A 16,739-nucleotide genomic window follows, 5' to 3' on the forward strand; every position below is an offset into this window, starting at 1 on the left:
ACATGCTGGATGGCTCTTTTTTCTAGCAGCCGCTGGATTTCCGCAGCTGCGGCCTCCCTCTGCTCGGCTGGGACGTCGGGGAGGTGTCTGGGATTGCGAGGGAAATGGGAGAAAGGGATCTGGTAACCTTTGGATATGATGCGAAGCACCCAGCGGTCGGTCGTGATGGACTCCCAAGCTGCTAGGTGCCTCGAGAAGCACCCCCCCCGACTGCCTCCAGAGTGGAGCAGTTGGGTAACCCTTCAGGGCTGTTGCGTGGGCCGGTCAGAGAACGCTTCTCTGGACCCAAAGTTCCTCGGGCCCCCTCTGCCTCTAGGGTGGCGTCCACCCTGTCCTCCTCTGCCGCGGAAGGACTGGGGGTTCGGAGTGAAACGGGGCTGTTGCGACTTTCGGAACCACATCTTCTTCTGCCCCTTTTGGTTCTTGGAAAAGGACCTCTGGGGAGCAGAGAAGCGGACTCCAACGGCAGACAATGTCTTCCCATCCTTCTCGCTCTGGACCAAGTCATTGCGTACGGTTTTGCCAAAAAGGGCAGAACCATCGAAAGGGGCATTAGCGAAAGACGCCTTAAAGGGTTCCGCAAAATCACAGTGGCGGAGCCAGGCCTGTCGCCTCATAACGATGCCTGCCCCTCTAGCTCTAGCGGCCCCTTCTGTGGCGTGGGACAGTAGCCGCATAGAGGTGTTCGAGATAGACCTAAGAGTGGTCATTCGGGAAGAGTACAACTGTTTGTCCTCTGCCGACATGGACTCTGGGGGCGACGCGGCGTACTCTTTGATAAGGTCTCGCTGCAGTCGTATGACATGTGCCACATAGTTCAGCGATCTCACTGAGAAGGTAGCTGAAATAAAAACCCGCTTCCCTAATCGATCCATCGAAAGAGACTCCTTGTCTGGAGGCTGGACCGAGGGACTCTCTTGGGCTAATTCCCATGGCATCTACAGGGCTTCCCTTACTCCAGTGAGATCTGTCGAAGGGTGGACTAAGTATCCTGTCAGGTCTTTTTGGGACTGGCTCCACAGTGTCCGGCTCCTTCCACGCCCTGGTAGTGATCAGATCTATCAGGGGGTCAGCTGGAGGGGACACCCAAGAGGTAGACAGGCCTGCTTCAAACACCTCCAGGAACACAGATTCGTCCGAGGTAGGCTTTGGGGCAGGCCCCCCCCCCCAATCCTGAGCATCTCCATGATGTCTCCAAATAAGACGTACTTGGGGGGTGATCTTGGGGAACCTTCCCCTTCCTCCAAATCTGTGTCCTCAGTCAAGGACTCAGGGGAGTCCAACTGCCTCCTCTTGCACTTGCGCTTGTGAGGACTCTACTCGGGGGGGGGGGTGTCCGAGTAGACCTCACCAGCAATGTCATGTTCCAACGGAACGACCTGGGACATCGGAGCAGGCTGTCCCTGGGACTGGCTGATGGAAGTTGGACCCATCTGAGATGGGGTGCAGGGTGGAGCCGTAGCCAAGGCCGGGGGTCTGGAATCCCTCAACAGAACCCTCTCCACCACATCGAATGCCAAAGGAGAGCTGCTCTCTCTCGGATCCAAGAGCAGACCCTCCCTCGAATCCGACGGGCGGATCGGGGCCGGAGCCGACGCGGTCGGATCCGAAGGTCCAGTATGCTCTGACCTGGGCAGAGCCAAAGGCACACTGAGACCCCCCGGATCTGAAGCTCAGCTCTCGGCTCTGAGAGTTCGGATCCGAAGAAAAGGGACCCGACAGACTCAAGGGCATTGTCGGCGCCAAAGTACCCGATACTGTCGGCGCCGACACCCCCCCCCCGGCGCTGACGCTACCCGGCTCTGAAAACTCCGAACCCAGGAAGCAGGTCGGAGAAGGAGCAATTGGGGAAAAAAAAGGTGTCGAGCTCCCCCCTCCGGGAGCACTCCCATCTGCAGCTGGGCCTGGAGGAATCTTCTCATCATCCGGTCCAAGTCTGCGTCCATCAGGCTTCAGGTGGATCTGAATGAGGCCACCGAGGTGGGACGGGAGTGCTGCCTCGATGACCTCGACGAGGGCCAGGCCTCCTCCGGTCCCGGTGAAAAAGGAGGAGATCGGAGCCGAGGGGTGGAAGGCTCGGACGTCCTGGAGGGAGAAGACCACTTAGCCGGCGGGGCCGATGAGGCCTCGGCCCGCCGCTTGTGGTGCTTCTCCTTCCGCTTCTCTTTCCTGGACTCCCTATCCTCCTGGCCCGAAGCGGGAGGTTGAGTCCCGGCCAGAGGAAGGGAGGCAGGAGTGGCAGTAGCCTCAGCCGCGGCAGGAGCCACCGTGGGACCGGAGGCCGAAGCCGAGTCCGGGGGCAGCAGTCCCACCAAAACCAGCTTAGTCCTCTGGTCCTTAAGTACCCTGGGGTTGAACGCCACACATATAGAGCAACCTGATGACAGGTGTCCAACCCCAAGGCACAACACACACTCTGAGTGTGGCCACCCGCTGGGGATAGCTTATGGCCACACTCGGTACACTTAGAAAAAACAGCTTTTGGGGCCTCCGACATAATGAAAAGAAAACACACACGCTAGGCCCAAACACACATCACACTCCCTAATGCACTAACGAGGGTGGGGAAGGAAAACTATGAAGATTAACAGGTAAAGGGAACTTTGTACACAACACACGTACACTGAATTTACAAAAAAAGAGAAGAGAAAAAAAAGGGTAAATTTCTCACAAAAGACGCTAAGTCTGGAACTCGGTGATCGAGCTGCTGGATGAAACCGCAGCAAACTAGGTCTGAGGTCAGGTAGGGTTGGCAGGGGATTGTGGGTAGGGGGAGGAGCTTGGAGCTCGGATCTATGCTGTTGGAAACTGCCGGCTTGGATCTGATATGGATAAAGACCCATAGGTTGTTGCACAAATGAAGTTAACTACTTCAGATCATATATTCTGGGAGTACAAACAGTTGGAAAGTTTTACAACAGGAATAAAAGTCAGTTAGTTAAAGCACTGATTGACAATGATACCCAAACTACTTCTAAACTGTTTCTATTAGGATATTGAGATGGAATATCCAAAAAAGGCATGGCTTCTCCCTTCTTAATTTCTCCAAGTCTTTTGGGTTTCTAAAACCATGACAGGAATGGACCCCATTCCTGAGGCAAAGTATAATTAAAGTTCATGAAATTAGTATTGTTTCACTCTTTGATGTTAGCCAGAAGTGCTCTTCACAGCACCCGCAATGTGCCCAGTACGACTGTAAATTATTTTTTATAAGATCCATTGCTCCTCCTACTATTGGGACTGTTTGGGCATTTTTCTTCCACATTGCCCTCATTTCTGCTTGCAAATTCTGGTATTTTATGACTTTGTACCTCTCTGTACATAAGACATTGTAGTCAGTGGGTGTAGCAATTTCAAAGATCAATGCTACTTCTTTTCATGGACCACTATATCTGGTTTTCTTGCATCTATTGTTTAAACTGCTGGTAATGGATGATCCCATGTGACAAACTTCATCATTTTCTATAATGTTTTGTGGCTCATGTTTCCAGTGTTTTTCAGCTACTTCAATATTATAATGTTTGCATAACCCTCAATGCAACAGTCTTGCCACATTATTATGCCTTTCAGTATACAGTACTTTTGACATTACTATATCACAACCTGCAACAAGATGTGCGACGTGTTTCCAATTATGTTTTGCAAAAAGAAATTTGTTTGTGAGCCTCTAGTCTTTGCTGAGGAGGAAACGTCCGCATGCCTTTGAAAGTGCTGCCAGGCAGAGAGATCTGGCAGCTGAAAAAAAAAGTCATTGGGCCTGTTTTACGAAGGACTGGCCCTGCCCTCACCTCACCCTGTGCAGGTGAACTCCCTGTTCTAGGTCTGAAGGAACTCTACTCTCTACCCTACCCCTACCTAGATCCCTAGACTGAGAATCATAAGAGAATCATAAGGATCCCTCCACCCCTTATGAGTCCCTACTCTGAACTGAACTGAAATCTCAAACAGCAAAAATAGACTTAGCCTTGTAGCCTTGTCTTCCATTTTTTTCTTTTCCAGAGCCACAGACAACACAACAACATGTGACATCAGACTGTAAATGCAAATTGGTCAATTCAGATAAAGTCTGAACATGATCCCGTCTGATCCACTCAGCCAGGCGTGCCTGCCCAAGAACTAGGCCAGTGGCAGCCACCACCCTAGCCGAGGCCTGTACAGCATCAAAACCACATTGAGAAGAATGCTTACCCACTTGTTCAGAGACATGTACCAAATCTTGCAATTCTACCACACTCAATGCCTTCCAAGAACTTTATCCTGATATTTCCCTACATTTGTCCGTTTCTACGACAAGTTCAATGGACTTTGTAAATCAACATGTAAGCAGTCCATAATCTTGGGCCTCCAATATTAACCTTTCATCTTTTGATTTAAATTCACCTCTTTAACCATTCCTGCATCTGATCCTGATCAACATGAGGTTGTTCCAAGTGTTTTCTATACTGGCAACTATTTTAATGCATTTCTACATTTCTTGCCTTCTCATCTGGTCCTTCACCTTATATTCTTTTGGTTGTTTTTTTGGCACATTCAGTTGCTGCCTGATTTTTATCTACTGGCTTAATTTCCATTCCCACCTGACACTAATATGCTTCTGCTAGACTAAGCAGGGAAGTCATCTTAGATGTAGTCTCCTTATGTTTTAAAACTTTTATTACATTTGGTTCTTGTGAGGTCGGCAGATATGTACACAGTCCTACACGTGCAGGCCCATACCTCCTTCAGAACGAGGAATATCTAGTCTTGGTATACACTGATTTTTATAAATCATTTGATTAGCATGAAGGATCCTTCTTGTTATACTGTCCAATCGATCCAACAACACCTTTTTGGCCCAATCAGTCACTCCAAAACTATAAGTTAGGACAGGAACCACAAATTGGTTTATAGACTGGATTTTGTTACTAGATGTTAGCACTGTTTTCAGTATTAATTTTAGTCATCTAAAATATTCCTAGGTTTTATTTGAATTTGTTCACGTTTTATTATTGATACTTCATCAATTCTTAAATATTTATACACTCTCTCTCTTGCTCAAGTTCTTTTATATCACATTCCTATCCCAGGCTGATGTTTTCTTGGTGCTGCAGCGTTCCTGCTTTAAATGTTAATTTGGTCTTGAGAAATGTGCAAAAGCACATTCTTATATCATCTGAAAGTTTTGACCACCTGCAGTTGTGCTTTCAGTTCCTCATCTGATGGTCCATACAGTTTTAAATCATCCACAAAACGAAGATGAAAAGTTTTTCCACTTTGTTGTTTTCTCGGAGCCAAATTGTAGCCATGACCTAATCTGTAAAGTAGACAGCTTAATGGGTTAAGGGAAACACAAAAGAGCAGCGGTGACAAACAGTCACCCTGGAATATCCTCCTTTGAATTTTTATCCTGGAATAATAACTTGTCCTTTATCATGGCTTAACTACAAAATGTTTTGCCACTGTTTCATGGTCACTGTAATGTAATTGATCAGTGAAGGGTGTACTTTATACTTTATTAAGCACTCTTTTATCCATGAATGCGGAAAACTGTCAAATGCTTTTTTGTAGTCTACCAGTGCCATACTTAGATTCTTCCCCTTTTTACAGTTCTCCATTATGTCTTTACTTAACAAGTGATCCTTTGTTCCATATGACTTTATTTTGCACCCCTTTTGCTCTATCGCTATGATTGAGTTTTTGTCTAAATGACTATAAACTCTGTCGACATCAGTTCCAGTGCATTGTTTATACGTCATCAGAAAGGCAAGTTATTGGTCTACAGTCTTTAGGATATCTTGCAGGTTCTTTCTTTAGTAGTAATTGTTTTTTTCTGTTGTTAACCAGGATGGTGTCTGTTCGAGGTGTGCTTATAGATCGTTCTTACTCATGGATAAATCTTCATGTAAAGATGTTAATACTTTTAAAGAGAAGTTAAGTACTGCATCTGGGCCAAGGGTTTTTCAGTTAGGAGCTTTTCTTAATTTTGTTTCAATCTCTCTGGCCGTTATTTCATCCCATTTCATATACTGTACATTTGAACTTCTTTTCTTTCTTTTACTTCCTCTATCCATTCAGCTTATTTGTTATGTTCCATAGGCTCTTCACAGATATTTCTCCAAAATGTATCTATTTCTTCTTTTTTTTTTTTTGGTGGTGTTTCAATTTCTTTTGCCTTTTTTCCGAGCTATATATTAAATTTTTTTGGGTCATGAATAAATTGCTCATTTTGTACTTTTCCTTTATATTCATCCACTTATCTTCTGAAGTTTTTCTGCCTGTGCTGATATTTTTAATTTATTATTTGTGATAGTGCACCGTGCACAACAGATCCTGATATGTTCCGATGCTGCACATTGCTTTTATCACGTCTATCTTAATAAGCATTTCTGTTGATCTTGTTCCCTCTTCTGTACACTTTTAACAGTGACAATTCTTGTCTTCATTGCTTTACAGCTTTCTTTATTTGATACTTACATGAAGGCATTTGATTTCTCTCTTTCCTTTCCCTTACTGACCTGTGTTTTTGTGGTTAGCTGTTATTAATTTAGCTGCAAAGTAATACAGGATCATAGGTTAGTACTAAGCTAACTGCCCTTGCAAGCCGTTTTAAGCCTAGCCAATTATCCCTTTTGAGACTCAAACCTTGCACCTTGTGTTTGTAAGGCAAACACCTTAACCATTAGGCCACCCTCCTAACCCTGCCTATGGCCTTGGTGAGATTACTGATGATAGTAAAAAAATAATGAGAAGATGGAAGAAAAAGGAAATAAGGAAATGGAAAGAAGTAGACATTGGAGTGAAAGGGTACAGTAAATGCCAGAAGAAATGGAATAATGGAAGAATATAATATCCACCAACTTGTGAAGGATTTTTTAAAATGACAGGCTCTCTAAGACACCTGAAGAGGGAAGAGAGAGGAGGATGTATATAGTTCTAGGTTGTTTTTTACTTTTGTGGGTAGTTTAACAAAGTGATAAAGGAAACATGGAAAGGGTTTCTTTTTTTATTCTGTTTTGTGTTAATATAAACAAATATATCTGTCAGAAGAATGTTATGAAGTGTGTTAGAAACTTCAGTATTGGGCTGGTACCTACTGGTACTTACATACAGAAAGTTATTTGATAAAAGACTAGTCACTGAAGTAGTTAACTGTGCATCGTGCATGCGGATTGTACACTACTGCTGGTGATAAACGAGATAAGCAAATTAAATGACTGGCGACAAAAAAAATCTGAAAAAATAATAATTAACAAAAAAAAAGAATGTTAACAGTTTTTCATGAGGAGACTGATCTTCACCAATGACACCCACACCATGCTCAAATATTCAAACATACACTGTCTAGTTTGACACCAAAGAACTGGAAAACTAACTTTTCACAAAGCTAAAACCATGCTGCTCAGAATAAACACAAAGCACAACAAATAGCAACTGAATGATAACATTTTAAGACAAATGTGGTAGCTAACAGAAAACAGTATATTGCAAGCTGGATATCATTATCCACTCATGTACTGATGCTAAACAGCTCCAGTAAGGGTTAGAATATGCACATACCTGGTGTACTGAAAAAAAAGTCAAAAGTTAAATGCTACAAAGTTCAGCACAGCAGCATTCATCCAAAAAAAAAAAAAAAAAAAAAAGCTTCTCCCAACTCATATGTTATACTTGGTACTCCTTTTCAGGCAGAGAATGTCAGAAGAGACCTGGGGTATTTATGTTCTCCCCACCCCATCTCATATCTGAATTTGATCATCATACTTCCACCATAGTCAGGAAATGACCCCTTAAAAACATAAGTGTTTCGGCTACATGGTTTCTGAATTCCCATGACTTTTTTAGTCTTTTCTGGTACATTCAGGCCAATAATGCCCAACCCTATACTAGCTATAGATATGCCATGTTTCACCCCTTTTCTGAATGACATAAGATGATATTTTGGCCATACTTTAGAAACACAGAGTTTAAAAAAAGCTTGATTTAAACAGCAATAAGGTGATTGCAGAATACCCCAAATAAAATCCAAACCAAAGGGTAAAAAGGTCACACAGAAACGATTTAGTAAAAACTACAAGAAACACTCAGCAAAGCTAAGTCTTCAATGTGCAATACCTTAAATCTCATGTAGAGAGAAGGCATAAAACTAAAGCTTGCTTCTGCAAAGGAAATCTGATATACAAACAAAAAGGCTCATGCAGTGTACAGCACGTAATGAAACGAACCAGTGGTCTCAGTAATGTCAAATAAAAAAGCAGTCCACGAGTGAAAACTTCAAAGGAACTTTATAATAAAAACCAAAGAGATACAGCTTAACAGTTGACTGCTTTCATCCCTCAATACTTAGGACTTCATCAGAAGTATTAAATAAATCAGACCAAAGTGTTTTGTAATTCATTTAAACAGTCATATGATATCACTGATTTAAGATTTAAAGAGACAGTAACAAAACTTCGTTCCTTCACATAAACAGAAAGTGAAAGACAAAAGATCATCGTAAGATCTCATGAAACACTGAATAAAATCCAACTTTTAGTATTAATAACTAATGTAGTAAGTCAGCTACCCTATTTTTAGAAATTGAAGTGTAATCATGTTAAAAACCTAATGCATCTCCCACTTAATAGAACTTAAAAAAAAACAGTGCTGTGAACTTCATCAAAAACATAAGCATAATGTTAAAGACATTAAAAGGTCATGTTAACACATAAACCACCTCCAAATGGAATTGTATTTTTCAACAGTATGCATTAAAGATCAGCTGCCTTAATTCTCAAAATAGATGTAATTGAAATATGGTAATTTAAACCTGGTACATATGCCGGATTTAATCTGAGCTTCCAAATAAGCTCTTTTTTCTCTGTCTCAGTTTCCCAAAACCTTCCCTTGAGCTCTTTGGAACTGTTTCTAGAATAACAAATAAAAATTTTGTGAAAGAAGGACAGGTAAGTGTACATTTAAACAATTTAAAAGAAATCAAAAACCAGTGTAGTGGTCAACTTATAAATACTAATGGGCACCAATACAATTAAAGGAACTTTTATTTAATTAAGCGCTTTCGTCCTGACAATCCAAGACTTCTTCAGAATACATCAGTAAAACAACATCATGTATTTATAGGGAATTAATCACATGACCTGAATCGGTCCAATTTCTTAAAGAATCCTGTTGGTAAATACAAATAAACTCAGAATTTTCCTTAACTCATGTTCCAAGCTCAATTCAAAGTTTCTAAGCTTTCATTGTTAGTATTAAAACCATTTCCTTTAAAATATAATTCTAGTTTTTTTTCCTAATAAATAATTTAATATCAATTAATAGTTTAAAAAAAAATATTTCTCTCTGGGTATAAAACCAAAACCTTTTGTCCAATAGTTAAAATGACTAATATATATTAAAACATCTGTGTAATGTAATTAAATAATCAGGAAATGCAGCATCATAATCATTGACCAAAGGTAATTCATTGTCAGGAATATCATTATTAGTTTCCCTATAGTAATTAACTTTAAATACAAATAGCCAACTAACCCCTTTATTTGACATCAAAAAAATGCAAAACCCTACTTAGTGCCGTATGTTATTAATTACTAAAATATATATAAAAAATTAATACAAATTTTTTTGAAATTAATATAGCACATAAAAAGATTAAGTTATTCTTAGAAGATTCACTTTTACAAGGGATTATTAACGAAATGGTATACAATGTTTTACCTAATGAACATCCAGTGATATCTAGTGCATTTGGTATCCCTTCATAAAAATATTTACACCCCTCCCTACAGATTGACTGTGGTTTCGCACAATAGTTCTATTTACTCTTTAGGGTTGTTCATTGATAGAATACGTAAAGGGGTTTTAACTCCCATTAATCATATTCTAATAGATTCATGGGACTTTCTCAAAAAAATCAAGAACGACTATTATTCAGGTGAGTACGTTTTTGTCACCATTGATGTGATGAATTTATTCCTGTCTATTCCACACAAAGAAGAGTTGGAGCTTTTTATGATGTAATACAGGAATTTACCCCTTTAGATAACAATATGATTAATTTCATTATGGTACTTATGGAGTTTATCTTGGTTAATAATTTTTTTATATTTCAGTGTGAGTACTTCAGACAGATTAAAGGAGTTGCGATGGGTGCGAGTTGTGCACCCATCTACGCTAATTTGGTGATGTAGTCATGGGAGAAAAAGTACATTTTGAGTTCAAAAATATAAAATTCAGTGGCACACTTATTTATGGTACCTGGACGATGTGTTTGTTTTGTGGAAGAATAGAGATACTGACGTTAAGGAATTTGTCGATTATATGAACAATGTGTGCTCATATTTTAAGTTTACTTATAATATTTCAATGGACAGCATAGATTATCTAGCTACCACAATATGTAAGAACTATGGGGATAAAAGTTTTGGTTGCAAACTATTCAGGAAACCTACATACTCCAATACCTACCTAGATTTTCAGAGTAGTCACCCTTTACATATTACAAAGAACTTACTGAAGGGACAAATCAGAAGGGTGGCTAGAATGTGTTCCAAAGTCCATGATTTTAAGTTGAATTATTCCTGTTATTTAACATATTTAGGGAGAGGGGTTATCCTTTACATATGGTAGATGAATGTGCTACGATAGTTATGAATGGTGGGGGACAAGACACAAACCACTACTGGGGTGTGGAGAACCAATCCCCATCTATGGTTATAATAATTCTAACACTGTTTTTGCTGACTCTATGATTTTGTATTATGGTAACTTTAGTAAAGAAGTTAAGGCAATTTTAACTAAAAATTGGGTGATGTTTCATTTGAACTCAAAATTAATTAATAATTTAGGAGAGCGGCCTCATTTTGTTTTTAAAACTGAACATAACTTGAAATATTTGTTGAGACATCCTATTTCTAAGTTTTGTCACAGAAAGGGTACTAAAAATGTGGGGCTTGTAGATACTGTTCTTTTATTTTAGTAGGGAATGAGGTTTTGGTTGGATATCCCCCTCAAACTATTAAGTTGGAAATAGGAGACTGTGGAAGTACTGGTTTAGTTTACATTGTTGTCTGTCATAACTGTAACAACTTTTATGTGGGGAAGACTGAGAAAACCCTACGTAAACCGGTGTACAAGCATTTGTATGCCATTCAGCGTGAGAACCTCAATAATGTCCTGTACAAACACACCATTAGTTGTTTCAACTTTAACAAGTTTTTATTTGGTATCGTTGAAATTGTGAGAAAAGATCCACGGGGGTGGGAAAATAGACTTGCTATAAGGGAACTTTTTTGGCAACTTAGGCTTAATGCACCGTTCCCCCTGGGTTGATTAACAGTCTTAATCTTATTCCCATACTTAGACGAAGAGCCTCGGTGTCACCGCAGAAATTTTATATTGTTTTACACATAACCTTGTAGTTTTGTACTATTTTATTCTTCAAGTTTTATATATTAAATGGTAGGGAGAGTGGTGAGGTCTCAGTAGTTTTATTGTCTGTATGTTTATTTTTTCATTTTGTTTTACTGATTTTTTAACAGGTTGTTTACACTGTTATTGCCACATCTTTTTGACATTTGTATGCATTTGTTAATATATATTTTAGTAATTAATAACATACAGTAGTAAATACGGTTTTGCATTGTATCCGATGTCAAATAAAGGGGTTGGTTCGCTATTTATTTTGCCAACAGGATTCTTTAAGAAACTGGACCAATTAAGGGTCATGTGATTAATTCCCTATAAATGCATGATGTTGTTTTACTGATGTATTCTGAAGAAGTCTTGGATTGTAAGGACAAAAGCATTTAATTAAATAAAAGTTCTTTTTTATTGTATTCTATCCTGGCTTTTGGTTTCTTTTAAAAAGTTTTTTTGTTGCCAAAATTTTCTGCTGTATTAATGTTACCCCTGGCAATCGCATGGGTATGTTTGTAAATCTGCTTATGGAACTGCCTTTCAGTTTTTCTGATGTAGAAGTCATTGCAACCTATGCATATAGCTAAACAGACTAGCCTCCTGGTAGCACAGTTACCCTCACCCAACTCAATCTCAACTGGTGGGGACCCTAGGGAAATTTTGTTGCTGTTCTAAAATAAGACTACATTGGTTGCATGCCTCACATCACCTGCTGCTTCTCTTTCTATTGTTTGCAAAGTTGATTCTTGAATGTTTTTAAAAGGACAACTTGTCAGGATAGCCAGAATGAGATCCAACTTTTTGAATTTTAAGTCAGATGTAAATATTTTAATTCAAATGTTTCAAGAAAGAGGGTACCCAATGGATCTTTTGTATGGAATTAGTCAAGAAATACTTCAAGGGTGGGGTACCAAATATAAACCCTTGCTGGGAACAGATGTGGTTTCAAACACATCCATATCACAGGTTAATTTAGCCAACCCTAAAGTCTTTTCCAACTCTATGGTGGTCCCCTTTGGCCCCTATTCAAAAGCAATTAAAAACATATTGGTTAAAAAATGGAATGTATTTAGGGGAAACATTGAAATCTTTACAATTTTGGATGAAGCCTCCAAATTTGTGTTTAAAACTAGTAGGAAATCGTAATTATTTGAACATTTATTGGTCTACAACTGATGCACTGCAAAATAAGCAGAAAAAATTTCAACCATACACTACACCTTTATAACTAACATTTAGTAACCTTTACTAGCAACATTTTAACTTACAAACACAAATGTTGCCAGTGAAATACAGAAAAAACTGCAACCAATATAGGAGTACTGTACTGAAAGGGGATTAATCTGCACTAGACCTCTTTTTCTTAGTGCTGTATGTAAACAAACCTCTAAAATTATCTTCCATTTAGTTTTTAAGTATAACGGAGGTAATGGTTTTGTCTGCTGGTTTAGACTGTCCCAACAAATGCAAACAAGAGTACTTCCTACAAAGAGCTACCGTTTGTTAATACAGCTTTATGATAATGTACTACAAAATATTTTTAAACTCTCTGTCAGAAGGCTGACCGTAATACCAATTTAACTTAATACAATGTGTTTATGTCATGTAAATAACAACTCTGGATGAAAGTGAAAAGTTTAGAGAGGCTAATGCTCATGTTTATAAAGTGTTTACAATTAGACAGTGGTTAGCAGTGTAGCCTAACAGCACTCGGTTATTTTGGTTCCTAACTAGGCTGCCTTCGCTTGTTCCCTCTGTGCCTGCAAAGGTTTTCATTGGGTGCACAAGTTTCCTTCCACATCCCCAAAACGTTCGGTGGTTGACTTGTTCTACCCTAAACTATCCGTACATATGTGTGCACATCCTGAAATGGTCTAGTAAGCCATTCAGGAGGAGTTTCTATGCTACACACTCAGGGAATGCTGGGAAAGGATCCAGTTCACTTGCAACCTTGTAATGGATTAATTTATTATTTTAACAACCTCTCAATGAAAAAAAGCACTATAAATGAAATACTGCATTGATTATGATGGTTGCTTAATAGGGGAAAATTTCACAAAATGTATCTCCGGTTACAAGTAAAACCTTCTCAACATTACTGCAAGACAACTAAATGCTACCTCTCACTGCCAATATGGAGTTGCTGGTCTGAGCGGTTTTACGCTGTTCTTCAGTTAAATGCAGCATACACAGCTCTGCAGCACGGCCATGGAATCAGGGACTCTTCTGAGCAACAGAAATGCTGCCTTTGTGATACCGTAAGGAAAAAAAGGGGAGTTCATTTCTACTACAAGAGAAAGAGACCTAGAGAAGCATGCTTGTTATGCTGGCTAGGTAACATATAAGACTAGTACAGACTGGCAATTAAGTACTAATAGCCTTAATATCCATCTGTTGGGCGGCCACGGTGGTGCAGTGGTTAGCATTGCCGCCTCACAGCAAAAGAGGTTTCTCGTTTCGATCGGGGGCTGGGGTGCCTTCTGAGTCTGCTGCATGTCCTCCTGTGGTTGCGTGGGTTCCCTCCGGTGCTCCCGGTTTCTCCCCACCAAAGACATGCTGCAGGTGGATGGGACACTTTAGCTGTAAGGTAGTCTGTGTTGTGAGTGTGCCTTCTGTTCTGGGGTGGGCGCGCCGTGGGCTGGCAACTCACTGCCTCAAAACTCGCGTGGACATGGTGGACTGGCATGGGTGTCCGGGGGACATGGACCCGGAAAAAGAAGTAGAAGCCTTAATATCCATCTGTTAGATTCTGGGGAAGATGTTTCACCTGAGCAATACTGTTAAAAAAAAAAAAAACTGGAAATTGAGTGCATCAGAATTACAGCTGCACTGTGACTCAGCGAAGTCACTGTCAAAGAATGACTTTTAGAGAGAGAAAAACTAATGAAACTCAATGACCAAAAATACAAGACTTCTGTTCTGTATTCTTAGTAAAATAAGAATTCAGATTAACATTTTTTTGTAAATTACCATGCAAAAATGAAGGTTCCTGTGATCATCACACAATGGATTTTTATGTTGCTACTAGTATGCAGAGTGAAGGTTTTTATTTATTATTTATTGTTTTTGTTGACTAGGATAGTCTGACTGGGCTATGGTAGCACCTTTTCAGCAGAGGCCATGGGAAAAAAAATGTTTCAGTTACAAAACACGCAGTTTTATACAACAGAAAAAAAAATGTAAAACTTAAAGTTCAGTATGGACATACAATAGCTGAAAGGCAGCTGTACTAGAGAAAATCTGCAATCAGTAAAATATAAGAGTTATTACATACAGATAAATTCAAGCCAAACTAGCATAAACAGTGAGGTTTAAAATATCAGATTACAATTTTACATTTATGGGTAGCTGACATGAGACAGATGGTGTGGGAGATACAAGTAGAAAGCAGAGAAGAGGTGAGGAAAGGTATGTATATTTGCTAGGTGATATAGAGAAAAAAGTTTAAATAAATGTGGACTGTAGTGAGAATGAGTTGGAATTCTGCTGAGAGGAAACTTGTCAAAGGCGAAATACAAGACAGTAGAAATAGTAGGCAGGGCAAAAGTATACAAGACAATAAAAAATTGACATTGAGAATTTGCTTTGTTGGGGTATATGGTGTAAGTAAGTGTGTAATGCCAGGGTAGTCTAGCTTAGGCAGGTACAAGAGCAGAGACAAGTGTTTCTAACATGTTGTTTTAACTAATGTTTGAATCTGGATAGATTAGTTTGTTGTCTGATGGTATTAGGTTAGAATTTCAGATTTTGGTGACATAATTTGAGTACAAGGACAGACCAGACATGTGGATTTTAGTTATGATTAATAGGAACTTGTCCATGGAGTGTAGGGGTCGTGCAGGAGTGTAAGGTTCCACTAAGGCTTGACTTGCAGGGGAATAAGTTAGCTTTTAGGACTTTAGTTTGGGAATTTGTTGGCATGTTATACTCCTTTCACGCACCTCTCTTGACAATGATCTAGAACAGACAGAGGGTCTCAAAATGCCCACTGTACCACCTCTTAACTCATTAACAGGCATCTTCTACACTCTCTGAGGTAACCATTCCAAAATCATAATAATGCGTTCCCTCGAAAAGTTGTCACTACAAAAATGACCAACCTTGCTGAATTTTGGAAGGCACATCTTGGCATCAGGAATCCTTACAGTGGTGCTCGAGATCAGATATCCTTTATCCCATATGCAATGGCTTTAGAATGGCCTGCGTGCATCCATTTAACAATCTGGTAAACCAGCAAGTTAAATGATCTTTGCAGGCCCTCTTCGCACAGAATGATACCTAATTAATCAGTTTGGCAGAGAGTCTTAAGGCAATAAGCAGCTAACGAGCTTTATCATGTAGTCCTGACTGATTCCCTAAACTTCCACTTGCAAACTCTATAACTCTGAGCAGGTCACTAAAGCAGATCTGTCCTTACAACAACTCAAGCAACTGCAATTCAATTAGCAGTGCCAGCAATGGAAGAGCCAAGCAAGGAGGCATGGAAGTGAAGGAACATGGCCCTTTCTTCCTCAGGAGGTGGGGGTAGGGTCATACACACTTGGGAACACATGGAATTATTCCGATCTCCCTGCTGGATAACAGGGTAAAATACATCCTGTTTTTTCAGAGGGGGTGTTGCTTGAAGGCAATGCGCTTGAGGAAGTCAGGTGTTGGTCTCAGCAGTCTCCCCCCCCCCCCCCCCCCCGGATGACTCCTTTCATGTTTGGCTGACTGCATGCAGGAGATTAAGATCAGCATGTTAAAAAAAGGCATCTCCCAGCCAACTCTCATCCCATTGATGGGGAATAAGTGAATCCCATTGGCCGGGAGTAGAGTAATGAGTGATAGGCAGCAGGGGCAAAAAAAAATATATATATATATATATGTATTGCTAGTGTCACCCGCAGAAAAAGAGGCACATGGGCTCACGGTGTACTTACCAGATCAGTCAATGGGGAAAAAAAGACACTCCATGGACAAATGCAATTTCCATGAAATAGAAACAAGACATGACATCAGACAGCTGCATCCATCCACCAGAGCAGTGCAGTGCAGAATTACTACACCAGTTAAGGTCAGCAACAGAAAAATGCTTAACATCCAAGCTAAATGATCTAATTAGAGTCTTACATATGAAACGCTATAGGCCAGGTGGTACTATAAGTTCTGTGAATTCTGTAGTGTCAGCACTCAGCAGAAACAAGCACCTGTCCACACACAACATTAAAATACAGCAAATGTTAGAGAACAGAGACTGCATAATTCAGCACAGTACTGCTCAAACGTATGCCCCTGAAGCCCAGAACTGAAAAAAACAAAGAAAACCCAGGACAACATCCCTTGCAAACCCAATGGTTAAGTAA

General features: G+C 40.2%; 1 protein-coding gene across 1 annotated transcript in view; it reads right to left on the reverse strand.

Moving 5' to 3' along the window:
• The window catches only part of TEFM (transcription elongation factor, mitochondrial), a 92,958-nt gene that overhangs the window by 37,873 nt on the left and 38,346 nt on the right, over positions 1-16,739 (reverse strand). The window lies entirely within an intron of this gene.

This window comes from Protopterus annectens, chromosome 4.part0 (genome assembly GCF_019279795.1).
Source record: "Protopterus annectens isolate FY-2018-M chromosome 4.part0, PAN1.0, whole genome shotgun sequence".
Taxonomy (NCBI): domain Eukaryota; kingdom Metazoa; phylum Chordata; order Ceratodontiformes; family Protopteridae; genus Protopterus; species Protopterus annectens.